Source organism: Cryptotermes secundus, unplaced genomic scaffold, assembly GCF_002891405.2.
Source record: "Cryptotermes secundus unplaced genomic scaffold, Csec_1.0 scaffold146, whole genome shotgun sequence".
Lineage (NCBI taxonomy): Eukaryota > Metazoa > Arthropoda > Insecta > Blattodea > Kalotermitidae > Cryptotermes > Cryptotermes secundus.
The window spans coordinates 1,699,835-1,720,006 of NW_019733838.1; the positions used below are offsets into that span (position 1 = coordinate 1,699,835).

A 20,172-nucleotide genomic window follows, 5' to 3' on the forward strand; every position below is an offset into this window, starting at 1 on the left:
TCCTAAGCGTCCATAAATCTGATTCGACACTGGGCTGGTCACAGAGTAAGGAAGTGAGTTATATATACGTCTGGCGTATTTCTTTTTTGCGATTTTCCTTTCCTGAATGTTCATCATGTACAGGAACATACGTTTATGCGATATCACGTTCTATATAGTTCATTATTTCCCCTTAATATTCTGGATATCGTAATATATGTGTAACAAGAGCCTCACATCTTAATGAGATACGTACCATATAGCATGGGGTACGCGATAGCACAATTCTGAAGGTCGCGGGTTCGAGTCCCAATGAAATGGATTTTCTTTTTTAATTTTACCTAATCCTTCCAGCCTCACTGTGGCCCTGGAGTCGACCCAGCCTCTGACAGAAATAAGTACCCGGAATATTCCTTGAGAGTGAGGAGTAAAAGGCGGCCGGCACTTAAGGCTGACAACCTTACCGCCATCTGTGAGCCGATTGTCTAAATAATGTGGGACCTTCAACCTCTCACAACCCCATGGGCCTCCACGGCCCGTTACTTTACTTTACTTAACTCACTTTATATCATATACAGTTTTTTTGGATAATCATTTTTTAGAAAATCCAGAAATTTATAACTGTTATGTAGGTTGTTGCACAAATATGAACTAAAATTAATCTCTCTCCTAAGGAACTCTTAGTTTAAAATTCCGACATAAATTTTAAACGAAATCCAGAGACGAAATATGTGGTCATGTGAAAGGACGGACATGACTTCCTTTTGTCACGTTCACTTCGGATAATTTACGTATAACAACTTGCAGAACAGACTGTAGTTAAGAGTGTGGGCAGTGAAGTGTATTCCTTTAATTTTGCCACATTCTTGGCAGAGCGCACATGAAGCGTGAGTGAAGCGAGTGAGTGTGTCTGCGTGTTTAATTTACTGCAACTTACAGACGCGTGAACCTCAAATAGAATCTGTGACTGGTGCCAGCTGTGGTCTTGATGGCCGTGATTGATCAAAATATGATACCGATTTATAAGTTGGAGAGACGATGAGAGAGCTGGACGCTTCTAGCAGGATAATTTTAAATTCAAAATAGCTTGTTTACAGTTCAACAACTCTTCGGTGTCTGAGACACAAAAGGTGTGACATCAGTCTAGCTGTCTCTAAATATACACTTGTCTGAAGACAGGTTTGTTTCTTCCACCATATTTAGTGAAATGTATGATTTGCCGCTTTAAACTTGAATAACAGGTTCAGATATCACGACTAAATGTTGATAGGCCCTGCTAATTTTATGATACAAATTATGCATTCTTGGAAATGTTTACTCAAAAAAAAAAAAAAAGAATGGAAGAGGGTAAAAATAAAGGATGTGAAGAAAGGAAAAGAAATAATGTAGTCCTTCCCAGAGCCATATTAGTGTGGCTTTGAAGAACGTCATTAGCTCCTCACCTTTCTTATTGGTCCGGATGGCGCTTCAGTACATCCTTCCAAATGTTCCTAGTGACTTTTTCCTCGCAGCCTGCACGTATGTCTCAACCATTCCTTCCTGCACACTTCAATCCTGAAACTGGAAGCAACATTTCCTGCGTAACATCTCTATAGGTTCACCATAGTACGCGGCGTCCCAACCCAGAATTCCACAGTCTGATTAATCACTCACTCATTTACTCATGGAGCTGAGCCCTTCTTGAGAAGCTGCCAATTGTGCAGCCACTCAAGAACTTCCCAGCATTTTATAGAACACGAAGGCTCATTATCGTGTTCATAAGACCCCTCAACCGGTTCATATTCTGAGCCAGATAAATCCAATCAATACCATCTCATCCTATCTCCCTAAGATCCATTTAATATTGCCCACCCACCTAAGACTTGGTCTTCCCAGTGGTCTCTTTTAATTTTACGTTCCCCGCCAATATCATATACGCATTCCTCTTCTCCATTCGTGCTACATGCCCTGCCCACCTCATCCTCCTTGACTTGAGCATTCTAATTATATCTGGCGAAGAGTATAAGTTTTGAAGCTCCTCATTATGCAGTTTTCTCCAACCTCCTGTCACTTCATCTCTCTTCGGTCCAAATATTCTCCTCAACACCCTGTTCTCAAACACCCTCAGTCTATGTTCCTCCCCTAAAGTCAGACACCAAGTTTCACTCCCAATCACTTCCCTGAAAATCTCAGAACTTGTTTATCTAACACAAAGCCTCCTTCCTTCTGAAGTAAACTGTGAGTGACTGTTAGAAACTCAAGAATGACTCTGCCCTATGGACTTAGTTTATTCATTCCTTCTTATCAAGTTCTTCTTTCTTTTTTTGTTTTGTTCAATAAGTTGTTTTCTAAGAAATATGAGTACGGTGGTATTCGGCTTCAACTTCATTTAATTCAGACTGCCTTAGGCTAGGAGAAGTAGTGGGTCTGGAACGGGGTCCACTCAGCCTCATGAGAAAATAACGGTTCTGGTCTAGAAACCCGAAATTAACGGCCATGGGGATCCGTTGCGCTGACCACGTGACAGCCTCTATCCCCAAAAGTTGGCACTAACTTCGCCGACAAGCGGCGTCGCTCGGTCGGTATAGTTCGCTTGTGGACTAAAGCCACCGAGTTTGTTGACTTTGCCTTATGCTAGACTGATACAGACTGAAGTAAAACTCTTGCAATGATGGGGCCTGCTATTCTAAAGTCTCAATACGAACCGAGATGGAAACACTTTGTTGTGAGAAATGAGGCATTTCAATGAATAGAGATTTATCTGTGGCCTTCCTTTTAGGCTCCGTCGTGATGTGCTGTATGCAAAGGACGCATACACACATTAGTTGCACACCAGCATTTCATTGGCACCGTTACCGCATGCCCTGCAGGAGGTTTATCAGAATGCATGTATGCACAATCAGTGCATACCGTTGCGTATATGTCTACTTTAGATGCTCATGAACTTTCACAGGGAAATTTGTCTTGTGCCCGATAATAAAGTCTTTGTCGCAATATTTCCTAAAGTCACTCAGAAACTCAGATGAGTGTACTGCGTGGAATTTTTTTGATAGAAAGGATGGGGGGGGGCCTAATCGCGGGCGCGGCACCAATTTTTCTCTTTGCTCCTCCGTCCCGACCCGCTATGGAGCCAGTCCAGTGGGACGCGGAATGTCTTTCTGCAGGTCTGACAGTGAACCTGATTACTCACCTTCGTCTAAGGCCGACTTTTAGAACGTGTAGAAATCTGAATACACTCCCTTCCCTGTTTGCTTCCATGGTGTGGTGATTAAGTGCAAGGGAACTCCAGCTCACATGAAAATGTGTATATTTTGAAAGAAAAATGAAATTCATTCCAATATAACTTGCTTGTGTTCCAATAAAAACGTTTTCTAAATGTGATCTTTGCCATTCTGCACATCTCATTCAGCTTGACAATAATTTCGTGCTGTGCAGATGTAGCAGACACAGCTGCAGATATTCAGAAATTGTCTTGATGACAATGCCAATAAACGCTCACACATGACACAGCACAACGGCACTATTTTTCCTTCAACTTCATCGAATAACTAATGGCATAGAAGGCAATTTTCCTTGGGAATCTAAGAGTGGAGCAGGTAATAAAGAAATGTTTGTCTTTTACAGAATATAAATGGTTATTACTGTGTTCACAAAAATCCACCACTGAATAATATCATTAGTCAGTTTAATCCAGATCCTGTCCACGCACACCAGTTCTTGTTTCTCGCTATATAAATACATAAAAAAAATGGTTTAAATAAAACTTTCAGACCTGAATTGCAGCTTGATATTTTATCTTGTACTTTCTGTAGGCTCCGGTCCAGAAATCTGAGATTAACGGCCTTGGGGATCCGTTGCGCTGACCACGCGACATCCTCTATCCGCTAAAGTTGGCACCAACTTCGCCGACAAGTGGCGGTCGCTCGGTCGGCATAGTTCGCTTGCGGACTACAGGACACGAAGTTTGTATTTTTACTTCCTGTAGGCTTGCACGATGAACTGTTACTGAGAGAAAAGGCGAAGCCCAATTAAGCTTCGTAAAGTAAGATCTACATGGGATTAAAAGAAAAAAAAAGCCAGAATGAGGCACCCCTGCAAAAAAGTATTGAGGGTCTGGAATATCACATGTGAATTTGATCAGTAGTTTCAGAGACAGAATGCAAAGGTGAACAGAGAGACATTCCTTCATCATAATCAACTTCCTGCATGCACTTGTTTGCTGCATAATAAGATTAATGTCTCCTGAGACACGCTGCGTCTAGCGTGGCTTAGGTTTGGGAGGAATTGTTTGCTCCACCTTTGGGACCCCTCTTCTATCTTGAAAATGAAGGATCCGTTTCGTCCGGAATATTGGTAATTATCCACCAGAATAGCGTAATCACGTCCCAGTCACCACCGTGAAAACCTCCAATCTCACAGACACACAATAAGTTGAAAGAACCTGCAGTAGCATACACTGGCTTTCAGTCTGTAAGCGTAAGCACAGCATGCACTTCACACTAAACCTTTAAAATTACCTGAGGTTAAATTTCGGATTCAACCACGGATGTGCGTTAAGGTTTAGATCCATGGGCTTCAAGTTCAACCTGGAGCCATCTGTCGGCAGTTTCCGTACTCTCTTTGTATGATATAGGTCCAGCTTTAAAAACCCAGTGCTTTCTACATATACGGCCTGCTTTAGCATGCTGAAACTCTCCCTTCTTCCCGCAGTGTTTTTATGTGTTTCATACGGTTCTTGTAATAAACAAGGACAGCTTCTGTAAGTACCATTAACTGATTAATCTGTGTAGCGCAGGCGTAATTTGTTCCACGTGAGGTATGGACTGAATTCTATATACTACTTAGAAGAAATTCCTTCTTTAAAATGTCAAATAAAACTTTCATCTTCGGAACTAATGAAAATTTTTCGGTAAATTTCGTATTAGGGGCCTACAGCAAAATTTGTGTCAAGAATTTATTTTTGTTTATATCGCATCAATTTAATTTTAACACTATGTGAGACTCGACTTAAACATTATCTTTTTTCTGGAAAACGACTCATCTGTCTACAAATTTATACACTATATAAAAGGGCATCGCTTTACAATATTATGGTTCTAGTGCCCTTGTTGGGCCTTGGTCGTTTTTCTAGTTTCTTGATTCGAGACACAGTCGGTAGGACTCCTTGGACAGGGATCAGCCCGTTGCAAGCCTCTATCTATACACAGAAGAACACAAACAGAATAAACGCACACAGACATCCATGCCTCAAATGGGATTCGAACCCACGATCCTAGCGATTGAGCAAGCGAATATAGTTCATGTCTTAGGCCGTGTGGCAACTGTGATCGACAATTACAATATAGAACATTAAATTGAACATATTGTCACGTGTAGGAGTGACTATAGACCATAAACTACGAACGATTTTTTTTTCATTGGCGCTACAGCCCTCATTTGGGCCTAGGCCTACCTCCATGAAACTCTCCGTTTCACTTCGGTTTTACTAGATCTTAGACATACGGTAGGACTCCTTGGGCGGGTGATCAGCTCGTCGCAAGGCCTGTACATGCACACAAACACAGAAAAACGCACACAAACATCCATGCCCTGAGTGGGATTCGAACCCACGATCCCTGCTTCCGAGCGAGTGAAGACAGTGCATGCCCTACGGAGGATTATCACACTCTAAATATTACGGGAAGTACAACACATAAAGTAGAGTCTTCCACGTCTCCCTGCTTGGTAACCCAATGATCTTGAAGAGTCTGTAGTCTCTCGGATTCTGAACATCTGTTGCACTTACTTCCTCACTTCACGCTTACTCTAACAATGTCTGTCTCTCTAAAGCACAGTAATTCACTTCTCAATTCATAGCTGCGAGAGAGCCGAATAGAGATCACCGCCTGCAAGGGTTCAAGTACTGTATTTTTATCTTTTAAGAAGTCGTTATCATGGATATACCTTTGTCCAGAATCGGTTACCGAGGGCACCTGTTTCAAAAGTCGTTGCCTAGAACTGACCATCTTTTCTGACTCGACCATTTCGGCTTTCAGGCGCCGTATCAGAATATATCTCTACGTGAATATTTAATGAAATACAAGAATGCGTAATTGGTGGCCCTGTGCTGTGATACCTGTATTGTGATTGGTTTGTAACAGATGTTTATCTGAAGTAAATGTACAATTCTAACGAAGCACTCAAATTATGAGCGAAGGCATCTGGTTAATATTTGTATTCCGAACAGGAGTACAGCTTTATATGTTGCCATATGCGGAACGTAAAGAGTAAGTTTTGGGGATTCCTTTTATGCACAACTTTTAATTGCAATAATAGTCACACTATAACAAGATAGTCTCCATTCATAATTATACATGTTACGTATATTTGGAGCATGTTGTCATCATTGCAAAGTTTTATGATTACTATCATCATCATCAGTAATCTGTCAGACGACAGGTCCACAGTCNATATCAGTTATGTAAAATTGTGTTACTTTTGTCAATCACAGTGGCCTCTCAGTCTAGGGCATGAACTGTCTTCGCTCGCACAAACGCTGGGACTGTGTGTTCGAATCCCACTCAAGGCATGAATGTCTGTATGCGTTTATTATATGATTGTGTTATTCTGTGTGTTGGTAGAAGCCTTGCGACGGGCTGATCCCCCGTCCAAAGAGTCCTAGCGACTGTGTGTAGGATCAAGAAACTTGAAAAGTGGCCAAGGCTCAACAAAGGGCTGTAGAGCCATAATAATTCAATTCAATTCAATTCAATTCAATTCAATTCTTTATTATTAATGTGCCGAGTCAACAGCCGCAAGGCCAATTACAGACACAGCACAGTGCAGAAGAATGAATGACATTATACACAATCTTATTAAAAGTCGAATAAAAATTACAGGTTAACACTTGAAGAAATAATAATGAATAAAGTAAAAGAAAACAAACAAATAGTTGATAATTATGACAGTAATAATAAGTTCATTATCATTAAACTAAGTGTTATTACGAATTCAGGATTGAAACATAAATTAAACATAAATATTTAATTAAGAAATGAATAATATAGAATTACAGAGGATAATAATAATATACCAACCAATGTCATACAAATTGGACCTTTATACCTTATTACCCTAAAATCCAATCTGTATTAGACCCTATATTTCCCTCTACGTTAGAGTCTTCAGTGCTCTTTCCTTCCAGTTTCTGACCAGAAGTCCTTATTTATTTACGATTTTCCCAGTGCAATTTATGTCTATTCTATTCCCTCTGATTTGTAACCCTGACAGTATCATGCGAACAGCAGAAGTTATGATGCCCTTTAGTATATGTTTTCCTTAATGTTCCCCGTATTCTTGCTTTCTTTGCACGAAATGTGCTGCTCCAGCGTAACCAGTTATTTGCAGCGAGCATTCGGGTTCCTCTCCATTCTTGGTCAGAGCTCTCTTGTTGAAGTTGTCTCCGGTCGAAGTGTTGCTCTAAACCGCAGGCAATATTTCAAAGCATCTTCAGATTCTGGACCAGTTTTTACGTCTGTATGTCATGCTATTGTCGTCTTCTTTCCTCTCACGAAGACTTCCAGTCACACCGAGGAGGCTAATGGTCACGTCAGTCTGCGGACTCTTTCAAACAATTGCTGAAGAATCAGGCCTGTCTCTAAAGCGACGAATAATCACTTCAGGACCACCGAAGAGAATTTATAGTGCTTGTAGGTAACACAGAGATTTGCGTGTGAAGGAGGAAGGCGGGCTGCTGATGCATGGGGGGGGGGAGGCCCCTCAGTTTCTTCTGAGAACCCAGTGAACGTAAGCCAAAGCGGTTGCCGGTCGCCTGCTGCACTACTTCGCCCATCAATCCTGAAAGAGACAGGGCTTTAATTAAACTGCTTATCTATAGGAGAGACATAGAGGATGGAAGTCGTGCACTAACTGAACATTTTTCTCCCCCTTTACTGTGACTAAACCCTGTCCTCTTATTTATTTTCTCTATTACAATTTCTTGCATCTTGTTCTGAACATACAACACGCACGTAGTAGATCACGTGTTGGAATTTCTCTCTTAGCCTCAGACAGTAGAGATACTCATTCAAAGTGAGTTTTTTGTACTAATCACTTTTAAATAAATTATATAAATTGTTGGGGAAATGGGTTGAGAGAATATGGATATGGCTGGCTCGGCTAACTGTCAAATTGTAGGCTTTTGTGAAAATAGTAAAAGGCGTTCGAGAGTCCTAAAGGCAGGGAATTTTTGGCCGGCTGAATATGTTTTTTTTTTTATAAATGTACACAGTTAACAAGTAACTTAATTTTACCTGTTGTTTTGAATGGGTATGAAATTTGGTATTTCAGTCTGAAGGAAAATAGTAGATGGAGGGTCTACGAGAACGTAGTGTTGATAAAATTATTCAGACCACCCCACTGGGCTCCGTCCTGAACAACAAAAATCCATTCTCTAACTTGACGCCCTATTTATTTAAGATACATTTAATTATTTATTATGTTCCCAGCTGTGACTTTTAAGCAGGCAGGCAAGGTAAAATGTAAAGTCCATGTGCTTAATTAATTAAGCACTATGCCATGAACACATATATGAGAATGGAGTTATGGCTCCACCACTCTTGATCTCGACGCTAGATGGCGATGAGTGGTCAGCGTCACTCCCAGGCAAATTTGACTCCCGGGGAAGAGCTCCCTGTACCTTTTGGAGAGAAGGCTGGGTGAGCCCCAGAGCTGATGTAGACACTATGGAGAAGAGAAAAAACTTGCTCCTGCCGGAAATTGAACCACGGCCGTCCACCAGCCCATAGCCCATCGCTATACCGACTGAGCTATCCGACTCCTAAGAGGACAGGATTTGATTTAATGAACATGACAATATTGGGTGATACATGTAGGACAAGTCATATTTGCAGCTGGTTCTTACTACTTTACTAATATACGGTGCGTGCGTATGTGTGTGTGTTTGTGTGTATGCGACTGATCTCCAGGTCAAGACGGTGCTAAATATAATTACTACATATAACGAATGAGGAAATGGGACTCGGTAGAGCAGTTGGTTGAGGCACTATGCTACAAGTCGGAAAGTTGCGGGTTAGAGTCCCGGTGAGGTGGATTTATTTTTTAATTTACCTAAACCTTCCAGCCGCAATGTGTCCATGGGGTCGACTCAGCCTCTAACAGAGATGAGTACCACTACTCTTTCTTGTGGTAAAGGGCAGCCGGCGCGTAGGGCTGACAACCTTACCGCCATCTGTAAGCCGATTGTCTAAAGAGAATGTGAGAACTTCGACGTCTCAAAACCCTATGGGCCATCACGACCCGTTATAAGGATAGAAACTAGTAAATAAATGAATGAGGAATTCGTTTTCTTTTTACGAAACTGTGTTGACCAAGTGTTTTCTCTCGCAAAACGAGGAGCTGATGTGCTTGTGTGCAGAACTTGAATCCGAGGAGCCTGAAGTCTGAGTAGTCCACAATTTGCGTCAGAGTGAACATATTTTTTTAAAATATATAAAAAGAAATGGTTGGCTGCAGTTACGGGAGTGAGGTTTGAGTTGAGGCAGTTCATCACGTGGCTGGCGCCTGATGGGAGGCACCAATCACAGTTCCAGACACACCGACCGCGATTTGTCTTTCATTTCTTCTAATTTATAGCTAAAGCGCTCCATTCCTCTAGCCAACAAGTCAACGTACATCCCTACCCCAGCCTCACACACATATATATATATACTGGAGACGCAGAAAGTTATAGCAGTTCCGAGCAAGCTGGGAAGAGATGGGACGGAAAAGAAAGTTTGATTTTTTGGTGTAGCAAATATGGGGAACTAAATGCCCGTGTTAACGAAAGGTTTCTACCCTCGGCAAGCGCGATAAAATCGCCACGTTCACGAGTTGTTAGATTTGACGATTGGACATATAAGACCGGTTAGAATGGCAATAAAACTGACCGTAACTTTGTGACATCGACGCAGTGGTTCAGGTCCTGTTACGATCCAGGCAGCACTGGATTGTATTTTATAGATAAATGGATTTTAGTTTTATGAGTTATTTGCACGAAGTGCATCAAATAAACGCAGAATGGAGTGGATATGTCCATCTGTCCAAGAGCATGTCTCATCACTGGACGTTCTTGAAAGATTTCTACAGAGTTTGTTATTGGAAGAGAAGTCTACACATAAAATTGGCTGGTGAAAGCAATATTCGATAGAATAAGTCTTACTACAAGAGTTTATAAACCGGTAGCCTAAGAACCGCTGCTGGTCCGCGAGCTAAATTTACCTGAAAATATTTTTGGCTTCATATTTGGCTAAATATTTCCGTTTTATAAAGAATGAGATTTTAAATTTGGTTTTCGTTTTTTCATCGATAAATTATTAGTATGAACTGTTCACTCTTCTCCTCTATTTTTTCCCCCTTGGCACTACAGCCCCAGTGGGCCTAGGCCTACCTCCATGAACTCCGTTCACTTCAGTTCTTCTAGATCTTACACATGCGGTAGGACTCCTTGGGCGAGAGATCAGCTCGTCGCAAGGCCTCTATCTGTACACAAACACAGAAAAACGCACACAAACATTCTCCAGTATTTGACCATGCGAAATATTGAGGACGGGGCCCCAGAGTCTTAAAGTAGGTTCTTCAACTTTCGGAAATTAAATACTTGAGATGCTTGGACCCCAGATATCCCTGACAACATAAGTGGTCTCATAGCTTTTAGTTGTGAATAATAAATGAGAATGATTATGATGTCAGTTCGATTTTTCTGTCTCATGAAAACACGGTGTTTCATAATTCATTACGTCTTTAGATGTGCTGGTAAAAGAAAAATGCACGCACATTTGTAGCCATTCATCTGAATTGTTAAAACTGCCCAGGTTTGTCCGATCGGTGGTAATTTGTCCTACTCAAGGTTACTGGGTTTTTGGACTTTGCCTATTGTATTTTAGAAACTAGAAAGCAACGTTTCGGAAACCTGATCTGATCCTTCTCTGTCGGTTCCCTTAGAAAAGCTGTTTTTCTAAAGAACCTAACAGAGCAAGTGTTTCCCCCCCCCCTCCACATGAGGACGGAAACAGATTCTCTTTCCGAAAGTTTATGTTTAGTTTCTAGAATACCGGGCGATAGATAAAATCCAAAAACCTAGTCATTCTGAGTATTATACACCACAATCAGAACTCGTTAGAGTCTATTGGTAACGCGTTGGTTTGGATGTCAGCCGGGGCACAGGTATTCTCACGCATTTCGTAAAATTCGTAGTCCTATACAAAAATAGGGGGACAGCAACACGAATCATATCATGATACGTTTCTTTCTTGCACTTTTCAACTGATATCAATCTGTGAGCTGACGCTGTAGGTCCGCAGTCTGAGGTAATGGGAATCTTCAAATGAAATGCAAATAAATATTATACTACATAAAATGAGACAATTTTTCGGGTTTCGGAGAATTCTTACTGTTTTAACGTTATGGGAATCAAGAGAAGGTTTAAAACAATGTAACATTAAGGGAACTCAGCTGGAACTTACCAGTTTTCACGATGACTCATTAGTATACAAACGTAGTGCGCGATATAAAACATTGATCTCATAAAGGCCTACAACTTCCGCATGAAATGATAGAAATACAGTGGATATTTAACTGAATATAAGAAGCAAGACGCTCTGTGAAAAATTAATAGCATACTTTCCTTTGAAATGACATGGAACATATAGAAAATGACCCGTCCAACAATTCTTCTATTGTTGCTTGTGTATTCGTTGCATCGTTAACGTTCTTATCTGGTCGTTGCTTGGCAACGGTAGGACACATAGAGACACACACACTGATGGGAGGGATTTATGAAGTACGCTGTTGAGATGGGCTCAGGTGCCATGATAAACATACAAAGTTTCATAAAGATTGATTGAGGCATTCAGAAGCTGACGGGGTGATCAGGAGGATCTCAAAAACCTAATTTTAATTTTCCAGGTAAAGAAAGTAAGGTAAAAATTGTTTTCTAGCTGTATGTAACGTGATATATGTCGCTTGATTAGCTTTGAAACGGTGAATTTGTGTTTGCTATAAGATATCTGAAGACCGCCTCGTTGGTCTAGTGGTCGGATTTCCTGGATACAGATCAAGAGGTCTCAGGTTCGATTTCCGGCGCTACCAGATTTTTCCTGAGAAGTACTGGGTCTGGAACGGTGTCCGCTCAGCCTCGTGATGATAATTGAGAAGCTATTTCAAGGAAATAGCGGCTCAAGTCTAGAAAACCGAAATTAGCTGCCATGAAATTTTTTTGTATAAAAAATACTGTAAATACTGAAGGCCTAGGCAATGCCCATCCGGCCTTCTGCAGCACATTGTTATAAACATCTCATTCTATCGTAGCGGTAACCCCGCGATTCTTAGTGTAGATCTTAACAAATCTGAGAGTTACTGTTAATTATCAGTACAATTACTTCTTTTCGCTTTTCTTGCATATCTATTTTATATAAATATAGGAATGTAAGATTTGAGGTTTCCACGGCGGTGACTATGAAGAAAGCAGTCTTCTGGGATGTGTTAACACCACGTCTACACGGTCCACATCCCAGAAGACTGCTTTCTTTAGAGGAATGCTGTTTATGAAGTAACAGACGCCTTGCAGAAATCTTTTTTCTTCTAGCCTTAAGAGCTCTATAATTGACTTCAGGTATTCTTTTTTGCTGTGGCGCTGACCACGCGACACCCTCAATCCGCTAATGTTGGCACTAACTTCGCCGACAAACGGCGCTGGCTCGGTCGGTATATTTCGCTTGCGGACTAAAACCACCGAGTTTTGTTTTTTGTATAAAATATCTGAACCAGCAATATAGGAAGAGGCGGAGTACCAACATATCAGTCCGTGCTGTATCCGATTATGCGCTGATATTCTCTTTTAGCTCATAAATATGATTAATTTTAATTTCAGATTAGCGTAGCGACTGTTGAAGTCTAACGGGGAACCAGAGGGACATGAACCATAGAAAAATTTCTTGTGTTCATTCTGTCTTGTATATCCCAAAAATAATTGCGTAATATTTTTTTAAACTTGTGTATGGAAATTCTGGTGGAACATTTCTAACATTGGGTCCTTATTTGAAAATCGTTCTATGTAGTGTCACAAAAGAAAATATAAACTTATTGGTTCAGAGTGAGACTGAAAGGAATGAACGTTTGAGTACAGTTCCATTTTTTCTTCATCTTGTTTTTCAATCCATTTGTATAGGGTCTAATTAATATTATTAAGTAGATTATGCCATCACTTTTTATGAAACAGGCCATTTAATAGACATATTTATAATTTTTCTCGCTGACTCAGATTTTAGAAAATATATTTCTCTGGCACAAATTTTTGGGTAGCCAGTTCTTACATAAGACCTGGAACGTGCTTGTGAAATCAGACAATTTGTACTTCACCATTTGAAGATGTAAAACTAACACAAAAGCCTTAAAATTTTGTTTTATTATATTTCAAGTAACTATATTAAGAAATTACTTAAATTTAATTAATTGATTCGAACCGGTGTTAGAAACAGAATTAATTTTTCGCTTTGTTATTATTTTACAAATGTCAGTTAATTCTGAAGGAGTCAGCATTCATTGATAATACAGCATGGAATTCGACCGAGAATGTATCCTAGCAACTTCTTGTAGTTTAAAGAATCCTGCATTTTCTCCATTTCCCGCAGGTTTTCAGAACTTTCCTAGCACAAGTCTACTGCAGCAAGTAATACAAATGAATTTCGACATTTCTTGCTACCAGCTCTTCACATCCTGCCTCGATACAAGCAGCCTAGCTGCAAAACATTTGGAACAAACGATTTTTTTCGCGAAAGCCATTGTTACTAAATGATTGAGACATTGAACTTTGGAAGCCCTTTGACAATTATAGATGTCATTTATTTTTAATCTATTATTCTATCATAATTGATTTCCTAGATATAACTGACGAAACAGATCTGCTCACATAAATATACAACATGGGACATGAAGCCGAACTTTCATTGAATATGATGTAAGAAACATTATACTTCAGTGCATTATGAAAACTCACTATTACATTCTGTGTTATTTTAAGGCAAACACAGATGGCAGTAAAGTCGATGTTTTTTCATTACTATGTTCGAGACAATTCGAGTTCTTGTTCTACCGAGAAAGGCATCAGTGTCGTTGGGTGTCTCAGCGGTCTCAGCTCAGGTTACATATTTTTCGACTATATACATGAGTTGCCCATGGCTTTATCGCTGTAAGATCAGTTTGGATCAGTTTTATGTTGTGCCGTGCAATATCTTGGTCAAAGTGGCATTGTGCAAAGTTTTTAACAAGTATTCACACTAGTATATGGATTGAATGTTCAGTGTTTGCTTTGTAAACATTATGAGAGTGTGCTCTTAAGTACTTGTAAGGTTAACACAAATGTCGGTTTCGTGATGTTTGCTTCTTAATAAGCCTCCTGTTACATCGTGCTTAAATTGAATGGTATAACCGTAAGTGTTATTCAGAATTCCTCGAATTCAGTGATCATTTATTTCAGTGAGATTCGTTAAGAATGTTTCGGCCACTCTATGCTTTAAAATCTTAAGAAATAAATAATTTACAAGATTTCGGAAATCAACTGTAGAGATGAGTGTTCAGATCCGAGAGAGACAAATTAAATTAGGATATTTTATTATAAGGAACTTTACATTTTTCTCAAAGTATGTGCACAATATTTAACCTACTAACTTGCTGTAATCACCTATAGACTTCCACCCATTCGACTAGCTGATGAGGAAGGTCAAATTGGACAGTTCGGAGAACAATAGTTTATATAGATTCCTTCGCATAATCTGGGCCTCTGATATTGATGTAATTGAATAAATTTTATGTAGGTGTTTCGAGTTGATAAAACTGAATAATCTTCCAGCTGGTTCAATGAAAGGATGAACCACAAGTAGCCGCACGTAACAAAAATATGTAGGATTTGAGGATCTTATGGCGGTGATTTTGAAGAGATCTATCTTCAGGGTTTTAACGTTGTGTAGTCCGTTGAAAATCAGTAGATGTTTCAGAGGATCATGTCGCTTCCATCTTCAAGGTTTAAGAATAAGCTCTGCATGCCAACCTGCCTTCACACAGGCTTCTTGCTTGGCCCACCCTTCGACCCTGAAGATGGAGGCGAAATGCTCCTCCGAAAAGTCTGTTGATTTTCAACGGATTACATGGTTTCATATCCCAGAATACAGAAATCTTAGTAACAAAAATACTACTACGGTTTATTACCAAATTTATGAAATTTCTTGCATCTGTGCCACTGAGGACTTTTTAATGCTTAGGCTTTCATATATGAAGTCCTTATTATTTTACATTATTCATAACGTTTATTTATTCCATGCATTAATTGTATTCTATTCAGCTGTTGCTTTGAAGAGAATAAAAACCATTCTCAATCCGACAGTATAGTGGACCACAAAGCGTGTGATACTAAATTGAAAATGTTTTGTGAAAGTGCGGTTGTGGTTGAGGTTCATGGGCCCTTGTCTGGGTACTAACCCCCACACAACAAGCGGCCTATATCAAGTTACAAATGTCGGCTGTCAGTGTCGTGGAAACAGTGTAGTGACTTCAGATTTATTTACCACAAGTTTTGAAATACTTCGAAGCATGAAAACTAAGCATGGAAATAGCAAAGAATTACTGTGGCCAGCGAAGGATGCGACTACTACGCAACGGCTGCAGTAGTATCCTGAGGACAGCGCCGTCATTCGGAGATGCAGTGGGCCCAGTGAGTGAGTACAACCACTTCTAACTTACTCCTACCGTGATATAATAATCCCTCATATCAGTGTTTGGGTTTGTCCTCCTCGAAACAGCATTGTCCGACATTTTTTTTTGCCAGACGAGTTGTCAGCAATGTGTTTTATTTCCGAGCACTGTTCAACCATACATACTGGTATATATGCCAAAGGCTGCAAGTTTCGACTGCATTCTTCGAAGTTTGTAGTTCAAATGAAGACCTGATTGGTTTTATTATTGTTTTGTAAAGTAAGATTTTTTGTCTAATGAGAGTTTGGAATTTCTTCCAATTAACCAATGCGTATCCTTGATTTTTAAATGAATCTGAAGAAAACCTCAAAACTTACAAAACTTACATATTTAAATGAATCTGTTTGCGTTTTTTAGTAATGTGTTCCTTCCAGGTTAGATGGTTGTCTAGATGAATACCTAAGTATTTTGTGCTGGGTTATTCAGGTGTTTGTATGTTATTAAAGAAAACTGCAGGACATTGTTCTCTTCTTAGACTGAAGTTTACTTGCACTGACTTGGTTAATTGATTTTTATTTTCCATGTATTTGTCCACTCTTGTATTTGATTTAGATGATTTTGCAAAGTGAAGGTAGCTATTGCTGGATCTGTGTTGGCTGAGAGGATCAGGGTATCATCCGCAAATGTGCCCATTGTTGTGTTGGCATTGACTGGTAGGTCTGCTGTATACAGTAAATAAAGTAGTGGGCCTAAGACACTGCCTTGTGGTACATCTGATTTTATTGCAAAATTGTTAGATATGCTATAATTGATTCTCGTCCTGAACCCTCTGCCACTTCTATAGGATTTTAGTAAGTGGAAATAAGTGATGGGCAGTAATTTTTTGATTTTGTACAGTAGTCCTGGATATCATACCTTGTCAAAGGCTTGACTTGCATTGAGGAAGACTGATGTGCAGTATTCTTTATTTTCTATTGCTTAGTGTATTTTGTGAGTTATTCTATGTATCTGCTGTACAGTGGAGTGGTTTTCTCTAAAATCAAATTGATGTGATGGTATCCATTCTTCTGTGTTTGGGTCAGACCTTATTCTTTTTAAGAGAAGTCTTTCGAGGAGCTTAGATATGATGGGTAATAAACTTATAGGACGATAGGATGACACACAATTAGGATTTTTGCCTGGTTTGAGGATCAGGATTATTTCTGCTGTTTTTAGCTGATTTGGCCAGTATTTATGTTTGAGAATAGCATTAAATATATATGTGAGGAGTACCAACCCTTTTCTTGACATTTCTTTAAACATTATGGGAGTCACTTCATGAATGCCAGTTGCTTTTCTTGAATTTAGGAGTGCTATTTCATTTTGCACTTATTTAACTGTAAAAAATTGTATTTCTGGTAAATGCTGATTTTTTCAGATATTTGTCCTTCTATTTCTTTATCAGTCTGGTCATCATATGGTGTAAAAACTGTAGCAAGCTATTCAGCGAACATAGCTGCTTTTTCTTCATCACTTCTTGCCCACAATGTTTGCGGTGCCATTTTATTTCTTATGGGATGTATCTGTGTCTTGGGGTTCTTTAAATGTTTAATGGGTTTTCAGATGGTATTGTCATCTGTTGAGGCTGGTTATGTAGTTACAGAAGGATCTTTCTCTTGCCTCTTTACACTTCAGCCCATTACCTGTATGGCTATATGTTGTTTTATCTATTGGAGCTTGACTTCTATGCCACCTTGTTCTTGCTCTTCTTTTCTCAGCTATGAGTTTTTTAATTTCAATTGGAACATTCCTTGTGTTATTTTGGAAGGTGATCTTAGGTGCAGCATCTTGGGTTGCCTGTTTTGTAGTGCTGATTAGAGAGGTTACTGCGCTGTCCGTTTCCATTGGGCTCTTGAGCCTCACATTTAGATTTATATCTGCTTGTAGTTACATCCTGTGTTCTTCCCAATTCGTTTTTCTATTGTGCAGTTTACTTCTTGGTGTTTTGTGAATAGCATGGCTACTGACAGTGGCTATGATTGGTGTGTGATCTGAGGAGAGATCGAAACTGGGTACCACATCCATGGATTCTGAAGAAATTCCATTAGTAACGAAGAAGTCCAAGAGGTCAGGGGTTCTGTTGGGTTCTGTTGGCCAGCATGTCGGCGTGCCAGTTGACAAGTGCGAATATTTTTGCTCTTGTAGTGTTTTTGATAATTCTCTGCCTCTGGTCGTTATTATGCGAGATCCCCATATGGTGTTCTTGCTATTATAATCTCCGCCTGCTACAAATTTGTGCCCCAGAATTTGAAAGAAATCATTAAAATTCTCTTTTTTGATGATATGTTTTGGTGGACAGTAAACTGCAGCAAAAGTTAACTCATATAGGGTCATCTTTACTCTTATCACTGTGGTCTGTAGGTGCTTTAGTTTGTACTTTGGCAGCTCATAATAGTTAACAGCTCTTTTTATTAATATAGCAGTTCCTCCATGTGCTGTAGTGTCGGGATGATTAGTAGAGTGTGTTAAGTACTTTGGTATACTGAAGTATGATCTATGAGTGAAATAAGTTTCACTTATCAGCATTATGTCTATGAAGTTGTGTTGCAGGAATATCTCTAGTTCATGTTTTTGCTGCAGAAGGCCGTTGGCGTTCCACCGTGCAATTCTAAGGAATTCAATGAATTTTAGATATTAACGTTGATAGCATGTTTAATATCAGGCTGTTTTGTTGGGTGAGTTGTTGGAATATTGCTTTAAATTCTTCAAGAAATTTGGTTAACAAATTAGTTCTTTTTGGTTCGTTGTTAGTGTTTTCCCTTGCTTCTCCTTGGTTTCTCTTCCCTTTAAGGGCCTCTGAATAACTGGCTGGTTGACTTTGGGTTAGTGCGTTGTGTTGAATGTTTGGTCTAATTTTAGTGTTATTTAGGGCTTGTTATGTCACACTGAAACTGAAACAGGGATCAATGAATCGCGACTTCGCGATGCACTGATGAAGTTTTGCTTCAGATCTTGATCACATGAGCAATTCAAATCAACCCAATTTTCGAAATCTCAATCCACTGCCGTAATATTTTACGTATTTAAGTGCTTAGCCTCTATAGAATTGAAATATTCGAAAATTAATTCCTGAAACTGTGCTATACAGATAGGCCTACTTGTAGAATTTATATTTTTTACAATGAAAAAGTTATTTCGTCATCCTGTGGCATTTCACATATATCAAAGTAGCTAACTATTCGAATGGGTGACATCTTGCAGCCGTCAAAAGATGTCCCTGGGAAAATAATTGTGTCCCTAAATGAAAATAAGTCTACTAGCATAGTTTCATTTGTTGGTTGTTCCCGGCAATGAGACTTTTAGAAATAAAGGGGAGCATTCTCCATTTGTAGACAAGACGGAAGTTTGCTAAGCAACTGGTGAGTTTTAATGCTAATTTTGGCCTAAAATATATTTCAGTTACTTTTTCTACTGCTTTGTTAGAATCATTGTCCTCCGCATAGAATCCATCTCTATAATAGAGGATGAAGGCGCAGGTTCCTCTGAAAAGTTGCTAATTATCTACCAAGCTACACGGCTTAACACCTTATAATACATTAATCCTCCTTTCATTCAAGTGTGGTATTAGGGGTCAAGGAAGAAAACAGTCCGAAAATGAACGTACCACAATTCACTTGTACGTGTATGTTTCTTAGTCCCTTCCTTATTTCGTTCTCTCGCCTTCGAACTCCGAAGCAGTTGCACTTGCTATTTTTAAATCCTGCGCTTTGAATCGAAACTCCACCCTCCCCGCATCCCTACTGCCAAGTCTTCACACATTTCCTGAGTGGCAACGTGTAGACGGGTAGATGACAGACGAAAAGCAGTGCCGATGTAACCCGAAGCAGAAGACGGATAGAAGCGAGGGATGACGGATTCATGGCCATAACACATGCAGAGTCTAGCAGTAACAGCTCCTCTCCGACCCCTTTGCGCACATGAAACACAAATCGTAGTTCGGGTTGCAACCCATGGGTCGCCGATCTTTCAGCGTGGCAGCCCATATCAGTAGGATGACGCTGAATTCTTATTTTAAAGTAATCCAAAATGTTACAAGCCAGATTTAACAATATAAATTGGCGTTTCAGTGGAATGAGCACAAATGTATTCCTTACGATTTTGCATACCTCATAAACCAAGATATATTTTTTATTGCTGTGTTGTTGTGAAGCTGTTGGCTTTAAGATATCACATTACAAATAGCTAGATATTTTTATCATATTTTGTGAAATATTCATAACATTCTCATAACATACTTTTTTCGCTCCATTATCTTCCCTCTATTTCACAGAATCTTTTTATAGTGACAATTACCCTTCTTGAAAGTAGAGGCTCTATTGAACCTACAAAAAGAAACTACATTAGTGTCAGGGCTTTTACTGAAGATCCCCCTTGTCGAAGTGAATTAAGTTGTATCATAGATTAAGAACAGGTGTATGAATTCAGAATGAATATCCGTTTCCTTAAGTACAG

The 20,172-nt window shown here is 39.5% G+C and overlaps 1 long non-coding RNA gene across 1 annotated transcript in view; it reads left to right on the forward strand.

Annotated features, from left to right (window-relative positions):
- The first annotated feature begins 14,115 nt into the window (after positions 1-14,115).
- Positions 14,116-20,172, forward strand: part of LOC111868209 — a 388,079-nt gene continuing 382,022 nt past the window's right edge. The window contains exons 1-2 of the long non-coding RNA XR_002843476.2: positions 14,116-14,423; positions 15,332-15,704. This is a non-coding gene — a long non-coding RNA (uncharacterized LOC111868209). The remainder of the gene's footprint in view (positions 14,424-15,331; positions 15,705-20,172) is intronic.